A 14,560-nucleotide genomic window follows, 5' to 3' on the forward strand; every position below is an offset into this window, starting at 1 on the left:
CCAGCAGGTTAAAACATCTGGTGGTGGAGGACATAGGGGAGAAGGGGTTTGAGGTGTCCCATGACACACAGGCAAGGGCTTGCTGGACCACGGAACTCCCAAAGCACCCCAATACCAGGAGAGTGTTTGGGTGCACGCTGCAGTATCATGCTGCTATCTGAGACACTGGGACTTTGGAAAGCAGTCTCCCAAGTTGGGATGAGAATTTCCTAAATTGCTGCTAACTGAAAGAGCTGCATCTTTAATAAGGGGCTATTGCAGAAGTAATTTTAAATGCAAAGTTCTGCCTTAACCCTGCACTTTTCAAAGCTCTGTTGATGGTGGGTAGAGGTTTCACTTCAGTCTCAGTCCACCTGTTATGCACCAGAGGCCTGGTGGCTGTGCTGGAAGTGGGACTCTGCTTTATCCTCCAAGTGGAAAGTAGACAGGACTCTTAGAGAAAACCTCGAGTTCATCCTCTCCATTTACTTTGGGGACAGGGTAAGGAAGGAGCTGAGATCCTGACCTACAGTTACATCAGCTTATTCAGCTTCAGCAGCCAGAGCACGTGGCTATTAGTAATCTAGTGAAAAATGTAACAGCACTTGCTTAAAAATAAACAGCCCACTCAAAAAAGGAAGTTACAATAAATAATCTGCATGCGAGGTAGCAATAAAAACTTTATGGCTGGAGTCATAATTGGCTGTAGAAATAAATGCCTCTAAAGCAGGATGCATTGAATATTTTCCTCCATACATCTTGCCATTGAAATTGCCCCAACTGGAAGAAAGCAAGTGCTCCCAGGCCTTGCCAGGGAAGGAGACATCACTGTATTTAGAGTCACCCTGGTGCTTCTGCCCACACAACTTCCTTTCTTGAAGTCACGCTGTAGAGAGAAAATGCTTCCCTTCCACTTGCTCAACAGAGCATGGTGAGCTCATGAGCAGGAGACTTTAACTTTCAGATGTTGAACTCGGCCAAGGACTGATTTCCCTCATTATTTATGTTTTCTTCAGCAGCTCCCATGAACTGAGGCATGCTCTGTTAAACTAATCTTCACCAGCTTTCACTCCTCCTTGTCTGGAGAAGTTGTTGCAAGAGGCTGTGGTCAGCCTGTGAATAATCCCCCAGAATTTCTGCAATCCCAGATAATAGGGACTTGCCAGATGAGACTGGGACAGCCCAACAGGGGGTGGGAGAGGTTGCTGCTTACATCTTCTTTTTGGTAATTTTGCATAATTTCAGCTCAAAAGTGAATTGCTTAAGAAGTGCTTTAAAATAGAGTGGTAAAAGTAGACGAACTCCCATCTGGCTTTGTACCACCAAATCCCCAGTCAAAGGAGGGGACCCAAACAAATTGTCCATTGCCAGGGAAGGGAATGGCCCAGACCCAATAAACCATGGCAAGTGCCAATCTACTGCAGCTCTGACCTGACAGAGTTCAGTGCAAATCCCAGGGAGTTGTTCTTAACTACAACATCCCACCCCATCTTGCAGAGATGATATCCTCCCACACGTGTTGATATTGTTCTCTAGAAGGCATGTGGTTTTTTATTGTGCTGGTACAGTTAGATGAAACTAATGAGTCAATGGTCCCACATTTTTTAACAGATGGTTGAGATATAGCACTTTTGATTTTAGTCAGCTGATGTGCTCTGGTGCCTCTGTTTTGGACTGAATGTTTGGGAGTACACCTGTAGGGAAAAGAGGCTTAAAATGGCTATGGATGTGGACTGGGGAGTAATGATACCTTGCTGCAGGAAGTCTTCCACTGCCTTTAAGACCCTGTGAAGACCCCTCAAGGAGCGTGGTGTCTGGCAGTGGGACAATGGAATTCTTGAAAAAGAATAAAACCGTGTCCTGAGAATGACTGGGGCATCCTATGGAGCCCCAAACCCAGAGTGTGAGCTGCTGATACAGTGATGTCAAACAGATTTCAAGAGCCTTGGAGAGGCATTTTGGAGAGATGCTGACATTTGGTGTCATTGCACACCTTCACTCAAGCTGTAGTGTTCTTACTCATGTTGAGCAGTACCTGTCTGAGGAAGTAATCACACTGGTTGCAGTAGGATTACTCATAGCAGGCACTAATGCTCAACATGAGCAAACAGCTGTATGTGTGTGATGGGATGTATGTGGTTGCTCAGAGTCCTCTGGTTTGCAAGTATGTGGGCAATGCTAGGAATAAATGCACCCTAGTGCAAAATTCCAGATAAATGTCCTCAAGGTTGTGTTGACATTTCTGCGGAGCTGAAGACAAAGACATCTCAGTGATTTTAGTTGGAAAGATTTCTTCTATTCTGAACCAATTTCCTTCCTGTCATTGTTTGGGCTCTGTTGACTGAGCTTTGAAAGTTAGGAGTAGAAGCAATGTGTGCAAAATATAGTGTTTATAGACCTCATGCTACCTGAATTCCAGCTAAGAAGTGCCCATTCTTGCAGCTCTGAGCATGGTAAGCAACACCTTTGTAGTACAGTCTGATGTCACAAATCCGATGTGTGTGTATTAGATGGGAGAAATGAAAACCAAAGCAGTACTGAGCAAAAGAGATTGACATGAGGACTGGAAAAATTGTCAAACACATTGCCATGCTTAGTTTTGCCACTTTGTGGATAATTCTGGTGATTATTTCTGTGGCTTCCTGTGTTTTCTCTGTAGCAAAAGCCTTTGCAGAGGAGCTGCTTAACATCCTGGGCCCATTGAGCAGAATGGTCCATGCACTCCAGTGGGATCTTGGGCAGCCAAGTGTGGTAACTCTCAGCTGCAGGCACACCCCCACACCATGGATTTTGGACTTCTCTAGCACTCAGTCCACAGGTATTTCAATAAATCCCACTCTGAAGTGTTCCAGAGAAGCTGGGCATGGGTGAAAGGAAAAACCTTGTTAAGAGAATGGAAAAATCCCATTGCCTATGCCCTCTCCACAGGAGCCTGGAGGTGGGAGGGTGCTTTGAGTGGCATTCATAGAGGCTGTCAGTCCCACGTAATGCACGTAGGAAGTTTCTCACTGTTACAATCTGCAGGGACATTTCTTCCCCCTTAGTGACCTAATTTCGATGAGTGAGCAACTGTTTGGAAGGACTTTCTCGCCTCACTTTCCGACTGTAGCTGGGAGCCAGCAGGAATAGGAGCTCAAGTTCAGAGCTTCCCTAGTGGTACATGGTCCAAGAGTCCCAGGATTCTGCCTGGAAGCCCTGGTGCTGTTGGTGTGCTGCTGTGTCACAGGGTGACACTTCATGGACAGAATGTGAGGGTGCTGCTAAAAGAAATAAATCCTCAGGATATAAAGCAGCCTAAAGCAAGTTTCAGATCCCACTGTAAGTAACTGGATGTGGCTTACTGAACTTTCATAGAGCTTTGCCAAAAGAAAGTAACTTTTTTTTTTTACACAAGGCACATGATTTTCCTTTGAAAATATGTTTACAGAATAGAGCTCATTGCTTCATCAGTCAGTGTATCCTTGATATTTTCATTTATGTGGTTTCTTATTCAACACGTGTTTGAATCATAAGACCTCTATCCCTTTATCTGAATTTATCTACTGGGAGCATTTTTAAGAGTGAAATGTCAGTCAGGTGCATGCCAGACATGTAACAAACAAAGTTTTTTCTCTGCTTCCTGACTCAGTTCCCTGGAATTCCCCTCTGCTTCCTTCTCATTTTTAATATCCCCTTTCTAGCAGAGGAGAACAGAGTTTTCTCTGACCAAGGCAACATACTCAGTGAGGTCCTGGGACCAGCTCCTTGCTTAGCATCTTCAATCCATTGACATCACAACAAGAGGTCCTTTTGAGGTTCCCTCAAGCCTCTGATGGGTCTAAAACCAGACAGCAGCTTGTAGTGCTGCTGGACTGAGTGGTTTTCAGGTGGGTTTTCCTTTTGGCTTTATTTAGATAGCAAAGGAAGGGAAAATCAAACAGGTCAGGAGCATGGTAAGCTGTGGGTGCCCTCCCAGACCTTGCAGCAAGTTCTCCCTGCCCTTCTCTGGTCTGGATGTCTCTTTTTGATTTGTTCTGCACCTGCATGGAGATCTGAGAAAGTGGGCAACACTGGAATGGGAACAGAATGTCATTATTTGTGGTGAATTATTTCTTCATGCTGAGTGTAGGAGAGATTGTAAATATATGCACTGGTACAGTTTTAACACACTTCTTTCTTCACAATAATAATTCAATTTTCTAGAGAATCTTATAGAAATCCAAGCTGAATTTGGATAAAAGAAGTAACTGTTTGTTTTTCCCACTCTTAATTTTTCACTTAAAATAATATACCTAAATATCATCAATAGCATGATGCATGTGCAAGAATGGTGACAAAGAATAAGCATGGGGGTGGTGTGATGCTGAGCAGAAGCAGCTTGATGTTTGGTGGTTTAAGCAAGACACATTTAGAACCAAAACACTGAATCTAAAATATATGATCTTGCCCATATGCCCCTGTTAGCCACCCCTGGAACTTTCTCCTGGCTGCTGTGTGCATTGACATCACAGGCAAATGGGACTGCTGGCATTGATGCCTGTGTCACATGGATTGTATGAAATCAGGGCAACATCTGGCAGTGAGCACTCCAGGCCCCCCATCAGAAAACTGAGTGTAAGAGGAAATGTGGTCGTTCTGTTGTCTCCTGGGTGCTTTAAAAAAATAAGACAGAGACTCAAGAACAAAACTATTTCCTAATGAGGCCTACAGGATCTTTCCAGTGCTAACACTCTGCAATGAGCTCAGACAGCATCTCCCCAGAGTGCTGACGAGGGGTTTCAGATGTGTCTGCAGTCAGCAAAGGCATCACCCTGCTGCTGAGATCCAGGGTAAAGCCCTCTCCATCACCCAGGGAGACAATGGCCATGGAGGCTTCAGCCCATGCTCAGCCACATAACGAACCAAGGGGGCAGAGCAGGCATGGGAAGGTCAGCGCATGGCTACATCTTTTTTCTTTGCATTTGGATGTGCTGCTGAATGTTACTGATAATGCTCAAGCTGGGCAAGAATCCTGTTCACTCACCACCAGTGGGAGAGGATCTGCAGTTCTAACAGGGCCTGTAACTTCCCATTAACTACAAGGTGCTGTGACTGCACATTTATATTTGATGATGACGATGATGTCTTTTGGAAAAAGGTATAGAGGATTTTACATGACTTTCAGCTGGAACACGATGTCACCAATGCTCCCCCTTCCAGGCTGGTGGAGTAGTTCTGATTGCTTGCAACACTTTATTAATAGACTTGCTAACATCAAGGAAAGCTTGATGAACACTTAGGATACAGGGAAGTGCCAGTGACTGCACCTTGAGCTGCTTCTGCTAATAATATGTAGAAATTATAAATGATGTATTTTTATTTTCTGTCTGAGACAAGTTAGCATCACCAATGGGTGGCCTTTCCTTGGTCTTTCAGAGCAACATCCAGCAGCCCTGACCTCTCTGATGCCCACACCAGGCAGTGACAGTGACTGTGTGTTTCTTGCTTAGCAGTTTGGCAGGAGTCAAACCCTGTGCCTTGCAGCAGGAGGGGGCGGGCAAGGGGTGCAGGAGCTTTGCAGGTTTGCAGGTTGGTTTGCAGACAATGGTGAAAACTGAAGGGGTGCACTGGAACAGCCCTGGTAGCAGAGACCTGAGGGACTTTCATGCCTCAAATGGAAATGTCCTTTCCCAAGGAAACTCTTGTCCCAGAGGTGCTAACTGGAGGGGCTCTGGATGGGCTTATGAGAATCAGTCTCAATCACATATTTGATGATATGTCAGCAGGGTACATCAAGGATGACATCACAGTGGCTTGACATAGTGCCTTTTGCACTTACAGTGGATGAGAAATGCGGCAGCTGGTTAAAAACCCTTCTTTGTGGGGAGGAAGATGATTTTCCATGAAAGGATAGACAGGTATTGGGATGTCTTGTGATCATCTGACATGAATGGGGCAGGATTTAGCTCTTTATAAGAAGCAGGACTTAGGTTTCTTGGCTTGGATAGCACCTTCTTCAGGCTTTCCACACATCCTGAGCTCTGATCCTACAGTGCTTGTAGCCACCAATACCTCCATGGTTCCAGTAAATCCAGCCACTGCCAGGGAAAATTAAGTGAGGTAGGCTTTATCAGCTCCAGACAGTATAATCTACTTCAGAAATAGCTCTCCCCTGATAAGGATCAGGTGTAACTGATACAGGAACTCCTGCTGGTGTATGTGGGAACCTCTGTGAGCTACAACATGTAGCTTTCTCTTTGCCTTTATTGAAATTTAAAAGACTTCTGGAGGTTCTAGCAATGATCAGGGCTAATTAGCTAGATGGAGACATGGGTGTGAGGCAAGTACTGGATTCTTTGATACTGGTTTATAGTTTTGGACCAAAGCAGCAGTGGCTGTTCTGTACTGCTTGGAGGTCCATGGGCAAACAGAGGTCTGTAGCCAGGACAGCACAGATGAGCATGGGAAGGTTATGAAATCAGGTAACTTTGGTTACTCTAGACTAAACCCTTCCAATTAGACTCGACTTCCTGCTGAGCAAGGCCTTTGTGTTGCAAATAATTTCACATTAAGACCTGCTGGGCAATGGCTTTTCATGGAAATCACTAGAGAGTATTTCTTCCATTCTCCCACATCTGTACAGAGTGTGCTTTTTATTTCATTTTGCCACAGTAATGGCATTAACTGCTGGGAAAGCAGACAGCATGAGCTCCAGGTCTGGCATTCTCACTGACGAGCTCCTTGGAGAGGAGGCAGCTCACTTTAAGCCATATCCCTGGAAGCTGCTGTGCCAAGTAATTAAAGCCATCTGAAGCAGTTTGAATACCGTGTTCTCATGCACTACATCACTGGGCAGGGTGTGGAAGGCTAAGCCATGTGAGTGCTCATGTATTCGAGTCACTTAGCTGTGTACAGTTTGGTCCAGGCTGTGCTATTCTTTATCAAGTCTCCTAATACAGAAAGTAGCATTGGTGCTTCTCAAAGGACTGACAAAAGGAACTCTCCCAAACAAGCAGTAGTGGTTCAAGCTATACTGCTGAGGCCATGCATTGTGCATGCCTGGGCCATGGCTATGTGTTTTGGGGACACTGATGTTCCCCCCAGGTTTCAAAGCTAATGCCAGGCCTTGGCTTTATGGTTTCACAGTCAAAGGGGCCCTTGCCAAAGAGCTTCTGGGGTCATTGGGCAGTTCAACACTGCTCCCACACTGGTGCCCTGGTGTTAGATGGGTGAGCAGAGAATATCAAAGTGACATCTGATGTGTTTTCCCTGCCTCTTCACAGACTGGCACTGATGGGAATGAGTGCTGGATGAACAGAGAACTAAGGAAGTGTGGGGTAAGAGCTGATAAAGGGATGCAAATAGATGGGCAAAACCACAGAGGCATATTTTGGGCAAACTGCCTCATTTTCTGCTTCTTATGCGTGTGTATTTGAAGTAAACATTTAAACTCCTCCCTGGATTTACACTAAGGGAAGGGACATCCTTTCTTCATGGCTGATGAATGGCCTTCCCTCACAAGCAGGTGATGGGTCCAATGGATTCATGTTGAGCATGTTGGACTGGGCTACCAGGCCTTTAACTTCCCTCTTTTTAACAAAGCCTCTTTAAAGAAAAAAAATTATCTGGCAAATTATCCTTTCCAGGTAGATGGAGGCAATGACAGCCTTACATTGCGTGTTCACATCAAATGGCAGCCTGCTGAGAGACAAGAGGGGGGGAAAAAAGTGTTAAATTCCTGTGGGTATCTGAAGTGGGCACACATTATGAGTAAAGCATTTAATGATCACTCAAGAAGAGTTTTGGGAACTTTTTTTTTTGTATGGGCAGTTTCGATCTCAACTATACATAGTTTTGGCCCTTGATGCTACCAATTACCTCTGTATAATACAGACTTAAGATACTTGCCACACTGTCTTGCTAGCTGAAGGCATCCTTTTTTCACATCCAAAATGTGAAAGGTAAGACAAAAATTCAGAAAATTGGCCCTTATCCTTAAACACTCTGCTTTAAAAACCCTACAAGTCTCAGCAGGTTTTATGTACTAAAGACTTTTTTTTTCCTTTGGATTTCTGATTCTCTCACTGCTTAATTTTCATTTGAAGACAAACTTAGGTGGTGACATAGTAATGAATTGCTGTAGAAATACTGTAGATAAAGGGGAAATATTCTCCTAGCTTCAGGTGGAGAATATTTCAGTATTTATTAGAATAATATTTGATATTCTGGTTTCAAGTGAGTGAGTAATTTAAGATATTTGGGGAGGGTTTGTATTTCATGATGTGTGTGTAAAGGCCTGATATAAAGCAGAAATATGAAGGTCTTGGTGTTTGAACTCATTGTGAATACTAATGTCCATATTTCTAATGTTAAAAAAAAGCTTTGTTCTCTTCAGATAGTGCTTGTAATGAAGTGTCTCTCAAAAGACAGACGAAGCACAGGAAGCAGTCATGGGACTGTATCAAAACAGAAAGATTTAGAAAGTTTTCACTGAAAAATCCATGCTTTTTCCATTCAAAATTATTATTGGAGAGTGGGAAATGAAACAAACACTTTCCCCCTAAATTGATGACATTATGTGTATTTTGGAAAACGGGCTGTGATTTTGATCTCACCTTTTGTCGACAGGATTTTTGGGAAACAGATTTAGACCTAAGTGTTGTTGACGTTAAGATGACAGTTTCTCAGGAAAGCTGAGAATAGGGCACCAGAGACCAGGGCTGCTGGGCCAAGTCCTCTGTTCTTGGTGCACTTTGCTCTTGGTTAAAAGCAGTTCCTTACATGTCTCTACAGGTGGTACTGGTTTAAATACAACAGGGAAAAATTGGCAGAGGTGTACAGTTTGCTTTTCATTTTAAAGCGGTCCAGTTAAACCAGCACCAGTACTTATGGCAAATGTATTTAAACCAGTTAACTCCCTAATCAGTTTAACTAGCACTGATGCTGTACACAATTAACGTTAAATCAGCATAAGTGAGAGTTTAACCTGGTTTATCTACGTCTGCTCTGGCCTTTGCACCAGTTTAATTAACTGGATTTGCAATGCCGTGCTGGCCAAATGAGGTTTGCCCTCACAGACTTCATTCCACAGACTTATACTGAGTTTCAAGTAGTTGTTCCCAGCCTGTCCATGGCCATGTCTGAGTGCCAGTCGATAGTACCTGCTGGGGTCCAGCTCTAGCTGCTTCTGCTGCTGCCTTTCCTCCCCAGAGATCCTGCAAGAACTCAGCAGGATGAGTCTGTGTGCCTTCTTTGAGAGGCGAGACCCAAATGATTTCCCACTGGAAGAATAACCTTCTGGTCCTCAGGAGGAGCCGATGACACATAGACTGCTGCCAGCTCTTCTGACCATGTTCTTGGCCTTGGATTTGTCATTCCCAAGGCAGCAGTTCTGAGAACTGTTCTAGCTCAGGAGAACCTCAGCTTTCTCTTAAAGAAAAGGCCAGCTCCCTACCTCTCCACTTGGAAATGCACAGTCACCACTTCTGAGGGTGACTGGGTGTTACTGGCTGGAAGCCCAGTTTCGAGCCTGTCAGATCCTGCTCTCCAGGCCACGGATTGAAGGCAAGAGTCCTTCAGGCTCTCCTCTCTATCCTGCAAATCCCTTCTCTGAATACCTCCCCAGACCAGGGAAGATTGCCCATTTGCCCCTGCAGAGGCAGTTGTGACCCCCAAACACCCTCTGTTTGGACCCAGAAACATCTGCCTTTAGCACCAAGCTCAGTCTCCAGCATGGAAATCATGAAGACTATTCTTTTGATGAAGAACCAGAGGGAATGACTTAATCCCCAGTCTAGGCTTTTTTTTTCCCCCCCTAAAGCCAAGTCAGAATGACATTGCTCTTCCAGCTTCTGTTTGCACCACCGCTGCTGTTGGTAACCAGTGTCATGAGTTAGCATCTGGAAAGAGGAACATGTGAAAATCAAAACAAGGATATTGAACAAGAGAGACTGTCCAGTTCCCCCTTGAATTCTTCCATTACCTATCCAAATATGGCAGAGATGAAGAAAGGGAGGACTAGGAATTAGTGGATGACTCATTAGAGTAACATAATTCATTCAGGAGCCCCAGCTGCAGAATTAAACTCCTTCAATTCTGCTGATAAAACCACCCTGGGACTGACAGGGTTTCAGACTTTGTTCCAAACTGATGACACATTCTTAGAATCTATATTTTAAAATATGAATTATCCTTATTTCTCCTGGGGTATTCATGTAACAAGGGGGCTCATTTTCAATCTGAGAACTCCAAACTTTTTCAAAGAGAAACAAATGCAAATTTTGCAGTGAAATTATTAGACCTGGCAACAGCATCTTGCATGGGACAGGCTTGGAGAGCAAGGCTGTCCTGCTGAGACATGGGGTAGTTGGCCTGCTTTTCTCCCTCATAAAATGGTTTTTGGATTCCTTCTCAAAACATCGGGTTGCTTCTGCCCGTCTAGTAAAGCCTTGCATGAGAAGTGACAAAGCTTGGAAAAATTATCTCGCTGCGTGTGGCTGCTGGTTTTCATGTATGTCAGAGATAGGCCATGTGCTGCTCTCGTGACAATCAGACTAAAAAGTATTCTTTGAAAATCCGTACCTGGTATATGCACAGCAATGCAACAGTTAAATTTCCACGAGTTTCATCCCTCTCGGGCATTTTCCACCCTAAATGGGAGCAGGATTTCCCCTCCCTTACACTTCCGAGGTGGTGTCTGTAGGGAGCTGAGCAGCTTGTTTGGTTTTATCTTCCTCAGTGGGGAGAAGGAAAACCCTTGATTTGAAAGCAGAAAGGATGAAAACTGCACCCTATTGAAGACAGAGCTCAAACAGCCCTCAGGGTAGGCAGAAACTGTGATTCAAATCTGGAGTAAATGTGTGCAGGTATCACTGGGAGGAAGAGAGAGATCTGAAAGAGGGGAAATGTGTCTTGGCTGGGCAAAGAGATGGGATGGCAGCTGGGGAGGGAAGGAGGTGTGGACTGGGGGTCTGCAAAGAAACAGGGTGGCTGGAGAAAAAGAAACTGGGACAAGAAATGAGACATTGGGGATGGAAGATTTTAACTGGTGATATATGCAGTTGGTGGAGCAAACAGGACAGGGATGTTCCTATGAGACTATGTAATCTCCCACGGGCACTGGAAGTTCCCACTTAAATGCCCCCTTTCTTTTATATTCAATGCTAAAAGCTTTCACACAAGTCTTCTGCCTTGTAGGGAGACAAAGAGCAATAACTTCTTGTCTTTTAGTCTGCAGGGGTAAATTGCATTCTCTTCACGAATTTCACAGTGTACGATACAGAGTATGAATGCAAAAGTCTGGGAACTTTCTTCAAAATTAAATCACATGTCTGTTTATTTTTTTGAATAGCAGCATTGACTGCTTCCTTTCCTCTTCACATGAATGCACAAATAGTTGGTGCGGGGGACTTCTTCCAAACTGGGAACTCTGCTGAGTTGTTTGTCAATTTTTTTGCCTGCTTATAGAGATATCAATCTATGTTGTTGCTCTCTGCCGTCAACTAGAGATCCCCAGACTGTGGTTTGAGTAACATTACTGATGGGAGAATCATTTTAAATGGTGCTTGTAGGGCAGAAGAATAAAAACACAAATTATGAGAATTATAAGTGAGGATACTACAAATAAGGGAATTGCAAAGAGGAATCAAGGCAGGGAAAAGTATCGGCTCTGCCTGATGTGCTTGCTGCACATTAAATTGTGCGCCTCATGGTATCTTGAAAATCATTGCTGAAATCACAGGAAATGTTGGTTCAGAATGAGGAAGAGCTGTGTCTTCTGATAAACCTTTCTCGAGAGCTGCACAACCAAAGTCCTTCAGTCTCCTGAACCTTTGTGCTGCTCTCTCAGTCTTGCTGAGAATCTAATCTGAAAAGGAGAATTTGCCTAATAAGCTGAACACGTTTTAATGGCTTAAGCAGAATCAGACCCATCACTTGAAAAATAACTGAACAATGCTGACCAGAGCAAAGATGTCTGCATGGCACTGGGGAGCCCAGATGCAGTTCACTGATGGCTTTTGAGGGTGTTATGTTAGTTTGGGTGAGGAACAAGATAAAAGTGTCATATAAGCACTAAGACTGCCTTTATTGCTAAAGGTGTTAATTTGCAACTCTGGGAAGGACTTAGCAAAGCATGAAAATTTCATTCCATTTGAAAAATGGGAAAACAGTAAATAACATAAATGTGGGCCAATGGGATATTGCCTTCAAAGGGGCAAACTGACACACAGTTGTGGTGGGGTGACTGGTTGGATGCCAGGTGTCCACCAAAACAGCTCCATCACTGCCCTCCTCAGCTGGCCAGGGAAGAGAAAATACACTGAAAGGCTTTTGGGTTGTCTTCTCTCTCCTCTCTGGCTGTAATTGCTGTTGTGCTGTTTTCCCCCCCTTCTTAAATTCATTGTCCCAGAGGCGCTGCCACCATCACTGATGGGCTTGGCCTTGACCAGTGGCAGATCCATGTTGGAGCTGCTGGCATTGGCTCCACTGGATGTGGGGGAAGCTTCTGGCAGCTTCTCACAGATGCCACCCCTGTCCTGTAGCCCTCTGCTACCAAAACTTGGCCACAAACCCAGTGCCGTAGTTGTCAGTATAGACACAGTTGTTTTATTCTGGCTGTGATTGGCATTAAATTGTTCTTGAAAGTAAGATTGGTTTCAAGCAATAGAAAACCAAGTTGTGCATTCCCAGTGATCCCTGTATGGGAATACAAGACTACCCCTGATGAAACCTGACTTTACCTCCTAAAGTGTTTGGGACTCACTTGTAGGCCCTTAGTGGAGTGACAGTACTACAGAAATACTACCTAGTAAGACTCTTAGTAGGGTTATGCCCCTAATGCAAACACTAGATTGAAGTTCATGTTCTGCCACTGATTTGATGCTTGACAAATGACCCTTTTGTGTTCTGTTATTCACTTTGCTAAATTGAATAATCATTCTCACTCACCTCCCTAAAGCAGTTTGACATCCATAACTGCAAAACAATCAACAGACCCATGCAGAACTCCAGCTATATAGAGTAACTTTACAGAAATCTAAACCCTGCAGCAGCACAACAGTCACTTCATCTATAATTTCACCTAATATGTATTTTGGGGTTAATTTAATTTTCTTTATGGCAATTTAACTTCAATATTGGCATAATAGTATTAAGTTTTAAGCATCATGTTTGTTTTGGGGCATGCTTATGTATTAGTATCCTGCTTAGGTATAGTGGAAGTATTGTTCTTTCACCCTGAAAGATAAACTCTTAAGAAGATATTATAGACATGAATGCCATCTATTATGAATAGAAGAGCACTTTGTGTTTCTCAGCAAAGGTCCCAGTTAGCCCAGGTGCAATGAGAACCTGCCCCCATCCGAACACCAGATAAATGCATTGCACAGAGGAAGGATGAGAGAGAAAGAAAAGATTCACAGTCTGCTGAAAAGCAAACCAGCTTCCTCTCTCCCTGGGAGCTGCACACCCTGGCCCTGCTGAAGCTGTGGTATCTCAAGTGAAGCAGCATTGCCAAGGACAGGTATTTGCATATGAGATCTTTGCTCTTTAGAACCAGTGCTATAATTACAACAGAGCTGAAACCTCATAAGCTGCACATTTCTAACAGCAGAAGAGAATATCTCATTTTTACACCTGGAAAAATAGAAGCAAAGTCATTGCAAAGAGATGAGTCCTGCTGTTTACTCCCTTCATCAAATCATGGAGTGATTCCTCACTTGTGAAACCACAGTTCCTCAGCAACACCTCCTAACCCACAGGGGCTGAGGCTATAAATGTAGCTTAGCAGTGGGTTTATTCTAAGTTGTTTTTAATTGTTTGTTTGTTGGTTGCTTTTTTTTTTGCCCAAAGGACTGTTAGCAAGCCTACTCCTCTGTCGAGCCATCCCAGCCATCTGCCAATGTGGGCTCAAAAGAACATTCTTCAGGGCCTTATCCAATTTATTGTATCTGATTCATTAAAGCAATAACTCTTGATATTAAGTCATTGCTTTGAGTTTGGCAGCTGTATAATGACCTGGGACTTAAATTTCTAAACCAAGCTGAAGTTCTTGTGTTTATTTTATTAAATCTCACATTGCCTGAAATGAGCAGGGGTCCTGGCAGCCCACTGTGAGCAGTCCCTGGTGCAGCAGTCCCTGAGCAGCTTCGGCAGTTGTGACAGAGAAAAGCATGCGTGGAAAAACCTCTTTTCTGGCTTATCTGGTCTGTTGGAGTTAATGGTGCTCTGCTGGCACAACAGGAGTGGTGTGATTTTAGCTGGGAGTGATAAGATGGCATCAGAATTATTAAGGCATCAGTTACCAACAGCATCCTCAAATGTCCCGGGCCTTTGAGTTGTGCCGTGCCTTTGTTTATTGAGGTCAAAGCTCTGGGGAAATGCCATGAATCAAATTTCCTATGGCATTTCTGAAACAGGGAGTTCCTGTCACCCACATGTGGAAAAATAGAAGCAAGTAAGGAGACAGGACAGAGCTGAGGAAGGTTTCTTGCTCTCTGGATTGTGAAGGGGAACCTCCTGAGAGTCAGTGCTGATACACAACCTCCTCAACGTGGAAACAGAGCCCCATTCCTGAAATCCATCTTCCTGCAGCACCAAACCCCCAAACTGAAGAAAACAACAA

Source organism: Lepidothrix coronata, unplaced genomic scaffold (genome assembly GCF_001604755.1).
Source record: "Lepidothrix coronata isolate B3197 unplaced genomic scaffold, Lepidothrix_coronata-1.0 Scaffold249, whole genome shotgun sequence".
NCBI classification, from domain to species: domain Eukaryota; kingdom Metazoa; phylum Chordata; class Aves; order Passeriformes; family Pipridae; genus Lepidothrix; species Lepidothrix coronata.